The sequence below is a fragment of the Oryzias latipes genome, chromosome 3, assembly GCF_002234675.1.
Source record: "Oryzias latipes chromosome 3, ASM223467v1".
NCBI lineage: Eukaryota > Metazoa > Chordata > Actinopteri > Beloniformes > Adrianichthyidae > Oryzias > Oryzias latipes.
This window is the reverse complement of record NC_019861.2, coordinates 1,869,515-1,879,422: the sequence shown is the minus strand read 5'-3', so window position 1 is coordinate 1,879,422 and position 9,908 is coordinate 1,869,515. Positions and strand designations below refer to the sequence as shown.

At 41.6% G+C, this 9,908-nt stretch overlaps 1 protein-coding gene across 1 annotated transcript in view; it reads right to left on the bottom strand.

Annotated features, from left to right (window-relative positions):
- LOC101157114 (uncharacterized protein YMR317W-like) overlaps positions 1–9,908 on the bottom strand; it is a 178,039-nt gene that overhangs the window by 130,186 nt on the left and 37,945 nt on the right. The gene's annotated exons all lie outside the window — the stretch shown is intronic.

Here is a 9,908-nt window from a genome sequence, read left to right as displayed (position 1 = left end):
GCTCTGGCCTCTCTATTGATTAATTTGACTGGTTGGTTGATACATTTCAAGCATTAATTGTAGTCAATACAATAAAAACGCATTGAAGAAATGGTGAAATGCATTGATGAAAAACAAAGACACTTTAATCACATTTGATTAATTAAATACCGTGATCATTAACTAAAGTCAAGCTTGATTTGTTGCTTGAAAAGGATCTGGAAGAAGTGAGTTTATACAACCCCCCCCCCCCCCCCCCCTACTGAGTTCATTCATTTGACAGCTTTACAGTTTTTTAATCCGGTTCTGATCCAAAAGGTTCTTTTCAAGTTACTAAATCCAGTGTCTAATGATTGATTATCTTCAGGAAACATTCATTCATGATTTTAAGTAAACAGTAACCGTTATGTAATAATCATTGATTATCATTAGAACACATGATCACATTAAACCAGTAATTATTGCTACACATTGCAGATCAATAAAGAAAATCTATAGTTACACATTTTACACGCATGTATATGGAATTATTCAATCAGCTGTTGATCCTTAATTCCTCTTATCTTCATATCCTGAAATCAGAGTTTTTTTCTACATTTTCTTTAATATTTGGATATCTGAACATTGTTTGAGCTCAGTACTGAACCCGTTCCAAAGTTTAGAGCCACACACCGAAACACAGAAACTTTTCTTTGTGCTTCTTATCAGTTTGATCTTGAAGTTTCTACATCTGTCACGTTTGCTGGGGGGATGAAGGACCTGAAATGCAGAGGTGAGGAGGCAGGTGGTTCCAAGTCAAAGGGGTGTAACAACTACCTCCACCAACACCGGTCAATGACTTGGATCCGGCAGCACCAGCACCACAACCACCTCCACCTAAGGACTCAGCTCCACCAGCATTACAGCAACCACCTCCATCTAAGGACTCACCTGCACCAGCACCACAGCAACTACCGCCAGCTAAGGACCCAGCTGCAGAACCACAACAACCACCAGATTTGGCCCCAGAAATTCCACCGTCTGACCAGCTGTGGGCGCCCCCTGCTACATCTACTCCCAGTGAAGACTCACTTTCCTTTTCGTCCCCCCCACTTTCACCCATGGCCCTACCTAGCCATTTTGATAGCCTCATCAAGTCAGGAATTAAGATGGCTCCCCTAACACCTGTGAGCCTCACACCACACAGGAGCTCTCCTACCCCTCCAGCGCCCCCTCCTCATCCTTCACCCAAAGTCCCTCCAACACGGCCTTCATCCAAACCCCCTCCAGCACGCCCCCTCCGTCGTTCACCCAAATCCCGTCCAGCTCCCACTCCTCCTGGTCCATCACCCAAACTACCCTCAACTCAACCTCTCCTGCGCGCCTCTAGACGTACTATTCCCCGGAGCTAGGATGAAACGGGCCCCCAGTGTCCTAGGAAAGGTTATGTCAAACTGGGGCCCTGTGATGAACAGCTTCCTTCTGGTGCTATACCTGTAGTTGCACCACGTAGAATGCAAAAAAGGGCAGTTAGACTGTCCAATCAAAGAAATCTAGTTCACATCCCTTGCAAGAAGGTTTTGACCAGTCCCAAGGAAACTAATCTCAAACTTGCTGCACTCAATGTCAGATCTTTATGCAACAAATCATTTTTAATCAATAATCTTATCTCTTCTTTTAATCTTGATTTTATGTTTTTAACTGAAACATGGCTTGACAAAAACACAGGAAACATAGTTCTAGTCGAATCAACTCCCCCCAACTACAAACATGAATCGGAAATACGAGAAAATAAAAAGGGTGGAGGCGTTTCTGCACTGTTTAGAGATAATATTGCAACCCGCAGACTATCATTTGGTGTGTTTTCATCATTTGAGTATGTGTCCTTTAAGATTGAGCTAAAACAAACTCCTCCCTTACTCTGCATAGTTATGTACAAACCTCCTCAGCACAGCCAAAGTTTTATTGATGATTTCACTGAAATGCTCTCAGTTGTGTGCACAGACTTTGATGGTCTAGTCATTACAGGTGATTTTAATGTTCATGTTGATAATGTCAATGACAGAAATGCAAAAGAGCTCAATGCTGTCCTTGAAACCTTTGATCTAATTCAGCATGTGAGTTGCCCCACCCACAGCAGAGGGCACACTCTGGACCTGCTCATCACAAAGGGGGTTAATATTTACAAGGTCAGTGTGGTTGATGTCGCCCTCTCTGATCATTTCTGTGTATTCTTTGACCTGTCTGTTACTCCCAAACCACCGCCTGGCCCTGCAGTTGTCCAAAGGAGACAAATAAATGAGAGCACTAGGGCACAGTTTGTAGAAATGATAAACCCTGAAAACACCTCTGGTGCCAATGTTGATGAAATGCTGAATTCTGTTACTTCTAGCATCTTGAATGTTCTGGATGCCATTGCCCCTATGAAAGTTCAATTGAGAAAACATAGACAGAAAGCTCCCTGGAGGAATGATGATCTAGTCAGGGCACAGAAACAACAGTGCCGCAGAGCCGAGCGAAAGTGGCGCAAGTCAAAACTCCAGGTTCATTATGGAATATATAAGGCGGAGTTGTACGCTTATAACCAGATCTTATGCAGAACAAGGGAAAGGTACTTCTCTGAAATAATTGGAAGTTGCAGCAGCAACTCTCGTATCCTGTTCACAACAGTTAACAGATTAACTAACCCTCCAACCCAGCTACCAATAGAATTGGTTTGTACACCTAAATGTAATGAGTTTGCTGTATTTTTCAATGACAAGGTTCAGGGCATTAAAAAAGCCATCAACTCCACAACACATATAACTATCGAACGGCCACCTACTCACTCTAAGCTGACTCACTTTATACCTGTCACTGACCAAACTGTCCAAGAGACCATCACCCGTCTGAGCTCGTCTACATGCTGCCTTGATGTGTTACCCACTAGATTTCTAAAGTCTGTCTTGAACAGTGTGTTGCCATCAATTACTCAAATAGTTAACATGTCTCTTCAATCTGGAATATTTCCAGAGGCCTTAAAAACTGCAGTCATTAAACCCCTCCTGAAAAAGAGCGGTCTTGATCCCACTGTACTGAATAATTACAGACCTATCTCTAATCTGCCATTTTTAGGAAAAGTCCTTGAAAAAGTTGTCTACCAACAGCTCACTGATTTTCTCTTATTAAACAATTCGTTTGATGTTTTCCAGTCAGGTTTTAGACCCCATCATAGCACAGAAACTGCTCTTATCAAGGTAACCAATGACATCCGCCTGAACACTGATGATGGAAAAGTCTCTGTCTTAATCCTGCTAGACCTGAGCGCTGCCTTTGATACTGTTGATCATGGGATCCTTTTGCACAGACTCCAAGACTGGGTTGGCATCTCTGGATCTGCCCTAAGTTGGCTCAAGTCTTATCTAGAAGACAGGAAATATTTTGTTGAAATTGGGAGTTGTGTCTCAGACTACATGGGCTTGAATTGTGGTGTGCCCCAGGGATCGATCCTGGGACCCCTTCTGTTCAACCTCTACATGCTGCCACTAGGGCAGTTAATACGCAGTAATAACATATCTTATCACAACTATGCAGATGATACTCAGATCTATGTCACTGACAACAGGTGAATATGGGCCGGTGGATTCTCTCAACCACTGCCTCCAACAGATCAGCGCGTGGATGCAGAACAACTTTCTCCAGCTAAACTCAGACAAGACCGAAGTTATTGTTTTTGGCCCACAGAAACAAAGAGAAAGTGTCAGCAGCTACCTTCATTCTCTGTCTCTTAAACCCTCAAATCAAGTCAGAAATCTAGGGGTAATCATGGACTCTGACCTGAACTTTAACAGCCATATCAAGTCAGTAACATCAGCGGCATTTTACCACCTGAAAAACATTGCCAAAATCAAAAACATAATCTCAAAGCGAGACCTGGAGATACTTATTCATGCATTTGTCTCCAGTAGGTTAGACTACTGTAACGGCCTGCTCACCGGCCTCTCCAAACGAGCTGTAAAACAGCTTCAGTACATCCAGAATGCTGCTGCTGGAGTCCTGACCAAAACCAGGAAGTATGATCACATTAGTCCTGTGCTCAGGTCTTTGCACTGGCTCCCTGTACCTCAAAGAATAGACTTCAAAGCAGCTCTGCTTGTGTACAAGTCTCTCCATGGCCACGCACCAAAGTACATCTCTGACATGTTAGTGCCATATGAACCATCTCGTACTCTGAGGACCTCAGGGGCCGGCCTCCTGTTGATTCCCAGAGTCAGAACTAAACAAGGGGAATCAGCGTTTCAATATTCTGCAGCTAAAATCTGGAACAGCCTCCCTGAAGTCGTAAGACAGGCCTCTTCTGTGTTCATGTTCAAATCTAGACTTAAAACATTTCTGTTTAGCCGTGTATATGACTGAAAGGTCCTATCTGCACTTTTCTTTCCTTCCTTTCTTTTTAAATCTTTTTTTTTCTTTTTTTTTTTTTTTTCTTCCTTTTCTTTTAAAGTAAATTTTATGTTGATTATTTCTATGATGTATTGTGATTTTAATGCACTTTTCTGTTTTGTGAAGCACCTTGAATTACTTTGTGTACGAATTGTGCTATACAAATAAACTTGCCTTGCCTTGCCTTGCCTAATAGTTGTAAAACAAAAAGTGCCAGTCGTCAGAGTTCACCAATGTGTCGACCATGGCGGAAACAGAAACGTAAGCCTCCACCGAGCAGCCGGCTAAGAAGGGTGGCGGGTCAGGCCAGTCCTCGGGTCCTGGCAGGTCGGCAGGGTGCGTCCGGCACCACCACCAGAACAGAGACAGGCAGGGGTCTCTGTTATCTTCATCCTTGTTGGCAGCTTCTTTTGGAGGCTGAAAGTGCAAACATTTGAGATTCGACTGAAAAATGTTTTGGATTTCTGTTTTTAAATTTAAATGTTTTAATAAACACTGTCATTGATCTGACAGAGAGAGAAAGGAGAAAAATACGTCATCAAATCTGCGTCTGAGTTTCCGGCCAGACGCTCAACAAACACATTGGATAGATTTACCACCACAAAAGGGCGCCATCAATCAATCAAGACAATCCAGTGACGTTTAGAATTTCCTTTACGGCTGCAGTTCAAGGTGTTTGGATTCAGTTTAGGATCAGTTTAAAAAGCTGAGGAGAATTCAATAAAAAAGGAAATGTTGATGGGAATGTTACAGATAATCTTTAAAAAATAGCTAGTTATTGCTCTGACTTCTACACAAAATGTGATGAATCTGAAGATTGTGAAGAAACTACCAATCTCTTCTTAGAATCTCTCACAGAAACTGAAGTCATTGATGCTGATTTGAAGGAATCCTGTGACAAGCAACTATTGATACAAGAAGTTCTATCAGCCATAGAACATTCATCTTTTTCCATTTTATCCCTTTTGGGGTCACAGGGCTGCTGGAGCCTATCCCGGCCACTTGTTGGCGAAGGCAAGGGACACCCTGGACACCCTGGACACCCTAGCTATTGAACACCTGAAATGAAATAAATCTCCATGCACAGACGGCTTAACCTCTGAATTCTACAAAACATTCTCCAAATAACTGGCTCCTTTCCTTCTCCATCTTTTCTTGGAAAGCTTAGACAATTTCCTTCCTCCTACTTTATCCCAGGGCCTTATAACATTAATACCTTACATTAATAAAAGGACTTACTCCTCAGTGACATATGGCGTCCAATCTGTCTGCTTAATAATGATCATAAAATACTTGCCTTAATCTTTGCTGCAAGAATAAAAAAGGTTTTGGATCATATAATAGATGAGACTCAGTCTGGCTTGATGTGAAATAGACACATCTCAAATTATATCAGATTCATTTAATGAATTATTCTGATTGTTGCCCCAACAAAAGTTTCATTCTTTTCTGGACTTTTACAAAGCCTTTAAACACAACTTCATACTCAATACTTCATAGAAGAATTTGGTTTTGGTCCACATTTTAGAGGAGCTGTTAAAACGATGTATGCCGGGGAACCGTTCCATCAAACTTCATGCCGGGACCTCTCCTCGATACTTAAAAGAGGAGTCAGGCAAGGAAGCCCATTTCTCCTTATTTTTTCCTCCTCTGTAGCCAGCTCCTCACTGACTATAAAACTCAGTCCACTAAAAGGTATCCCAATAGCAGACCCCCCCCTTCATCATCGGCCAACACGCTGATGACGCCACACTGTTTCTAAACGATCATTCTCAGGTACTGTTAGTTATTGATCTGATCAATAATTACTCTGCTGCATCTGGACTCTGCTTAACCCTTGTGCTGTCTTAGATGACCCCCCCCCCTTACAGTGACGTGTTCACCCTACCATGACAAAGGTGGATAAAGGTGGAAAGATTTCATGTAATCCATGGACACCAGTGAAGATCACAAATCATTGAAGAAAAAAGGTTCAGAGCACTGTCTAGTGGGTCTAGATGACCCACCTCCCAACGTTAAAGTGCCTAGGATAGCACAAGGGTTAAACATAAAAAATGTGAATTATTTGCTCTCAAACACTGTGACATCCTCTCTATTTCAATATTCCAGTGAAAGAGTCCATCACCTACCTAGGAATCATCATTTCTAAAGATGCCAATTAAACTTTGATCCAATTATTTAGAAAACACAGACTAAGCTGAACCAGCAGAGAGATTTGTCATTGAGGGGTGGAGTTTTGCTAAGTAAAGCTGAGGGAATTTCCAGCTTTGTGTTGACACTGGTGCATCCTGGTTTCTCACTGAACACAACTGGTGAACACAGAGCTCTGACCTGGAGTAGCTGCTGTTGTTCAGACAGGTGGCTTAGTTTTAGAGCAGTGGCTGATAGAGTGGGCAGATATTGTTCTTCCACTGCCTCATCAGCCATGCTCCCTATGAAGGTCACTGTGTGTTTTTCTTCTGATTTTGGAAGTGGTGGGACCCAATTTTTGAATCGAGCCCTAGCCACTCAGCCAGTAACTGCTCTCCACTGTTGGCAGCATCACCAACACTTTCTGACCTGTGGTGTGAGCTGCTTCATCACACCAGGTTTTCTGGTTTGTTTCAGACATCACCATGTGCTCCTGAGCAAGGGCAGACATCTTCTCCAACTTTTCTCTCATCTTGATGACATAAAACACAATGTTAAAGTATTTTTCTCTATTGTGGCTTTCACTTCTTCCCAAAATTTTTGTACACATTTGGATGCACAGTGGAAGTATGTTCTTTTAGTTTCCATATATTTTGGGCAAACATCTGGTATATTTCTGTTCTACATATTTAAATCTGCTGGTGTTACACTTGTACTCATTTACCATTTGTATTGTATTCCTTTTAGTCTTGAGTTCATTGACACCTTTTGAGCTGCTATGATTTTAAACTTGATGTTGGCAGGGCAGGGATGGCTCCACACTTTTTAAAATTCTTTAAAGCTACATGTGAGATGTTATTAATATTTTAAAGAAGAAAAAGTCATTACATTTTCGCATAGCGCCCTCTGCTGGCTAAAAAAAATAACTGCACTCACATGCAACAAAGCGCCCTTTTTGTTTGTTTCTTTTTTTTTTGTGAGTCTATCCCAACGATGTGGGTGACCTGCTGGACGCATCACGTTGTGGATGAGGTCAAGTTTGTGGCTTTTATTGTTTCTTTCAAGATAATTTTTTGTCATGTTGTCCCGGGTTTTACCCTTTTTTCTCTTTCCTCCTTTTCATCCTGAGGTTCCTGTTTTCATCCTTTCTGGTTACTCTGCAGTACTACTGTGACCTACACTGTGGGCGTGGCCACTCCTGATTGGACCTCCATTTAGGCTGTGCCTGATCCAGCTTCCACCAGCATCCGTTTACCTTCTCTGGTGCAGAACTCGGCCTCGTACTCTGGCTGATCTCCAAGTTCATGAAGTTTTACCTCTCCCACCTGAAGTTTTCTGTGTACTCACGCCTACCTTCTTGTCTTCAGGATCACATGTGCCAAGCTGGGTCCAACACACTACAGCCTCAGTCTGGTTCTACTCAAGGACACGCCTCCACGCCACGCTGCCGGCTCCCTCCATCCATGGACTAAACGCCACTAAGGAAAGAAAGGAAAACCCTGCTCACCTGCTTGGACTGCATCCTGCGCCTCCTTCCTCCTCTCCTTGGTAACTCTCCCATCATTCACAGATTCCTCCTCCCAGTCTGCTCCAATCCAACAGCCACAGATCTCCATTCCCGTTCACTATTTTCCACCTGGACAATAAAACTAACTATCCTCCACTCTGTCTCCATGATCTTTCCAGACTGCTAGCTACTGGATCCGTGACGTTTCATTCTGCTAACATGACATTTGTCCTGTTTTTTTTATTAGGGTTTTCCATTGTTGCTTACATTTTTATGTAATTTTTTTAATATTTTTTTCTGAATTCTCTAGAATAGAATAGAATAGAATAGAATAGAATAACTTTATTTATTTAGCATTTTTCCCAGAACGAATCACAAAGTGCTTTGCAAAGAGCATAAAATCATATCAAAACACAAATAGTAACGAAATACTATAATAATAATAATAATAATAATAAAACAAAACACAGTAAAACGTAGCAAAACAAGGAATAAAATCAACTAAAAATAAAAACATCTTGACCTGAGATTTAAAACACTCAATGGAGTCGATCTGACGCAACGACAGTGGGAGGGAGTTCCAAAGACGAGGAGCAAGGGCTTGACTGGAGAGATCTCCTCCTGTCTTAAAGCGGGTTTTTGGAACGCTTAAAAGATTCTGGTTGGAAGACCTCAAGGATCAGGCCGAAGAGTACGGGGTTAAAAGATCAGATAAGTTCGTTGGAGCTTGACTATGCAGGGTTCTAAAGACTAAAAGTAGGATTTTAAAGTCAATTCAAAATTTGACAGGTAACGAATGTAAAGCAGACAGCAGAGGAGGGATGTGTGTCCGTTTACTGGTTCCTGTTGAAAGCCTCGCTGCAGAGTTCTGGACAAGCTGAAGACGGTTTAGGGAACGTTCCTTAAAACAGGTAAAAAGAGAGCGGCAGTAATCTAAACAAGAAGAAATAAAAGCCTGGATAGCTGTTTCCAGGTCAGATCTAGACAGAATACTTTTTAATTTTTCCACGTTCCTCAGATGATAAAAACAGTTTTTTTGCCTTTAATTTTTGGGACTACAACAGTTGAATTCCTAAAGCGACGCGTCTAAAACCTGGGGGGGTATTCCAGGAAGCATGTTTAAACTCCTCTGACTTTAACCCTGAACTCTGGCTGAAATCCGCCTGAACTCGCTTACTCTGGGTATGTCGGTTCCAACAGACTGGATATGAGTTGGCGTAATTACGCTCGACTTGGTAACCCTGGGTTAATGCACGTGCACAGCAGGTAAATAAAGACATTTTCACTGGATCACCGATTTCTGGCGTCACCCTGGAAACGCGTGGAAAAAAAGAAAGCGCTATACTTCGGTGAGACGGAGTCTGAGGTTTTAATGATGGCGTATGAAGATTATAAGACCATCAAAAAAGTAACACGGCTGCATCATCAAAAGAAAGAGTTTCTGCTTGTAGTAGAAGAACAGACAAAGTAAACACACGAGTTTCTGATCTTATTTCCATTTTCCTTGTGACGCATATATAACTCAAATTATAAATGCGTATAATACATACACATAAATTATTTATGCGTAATACATAAATAATTTATGTATTTATTTAACGAAATGTCATATCACTCCAATTCAATTAATATTTTTCCATCTTAATTATTTATATTTCTTGATCTCTCATATGTCTAAGTATGAGCCGGCAGATATGCTCATTTTTATAACAATAAAAAGGACGGGAGAAAAAAAGCTAATTGCGCACAAATTCATTAAAGAATTTTCCATTCTTGACATTACAGTTAATACCTGTACACGTGCTATTTAAACTCATCATCCTCTCCTTCACTCTCACTCATGGTGCAGAGACATAAGCACAGTAGGACTAAACAACTCAGCAAAACATGG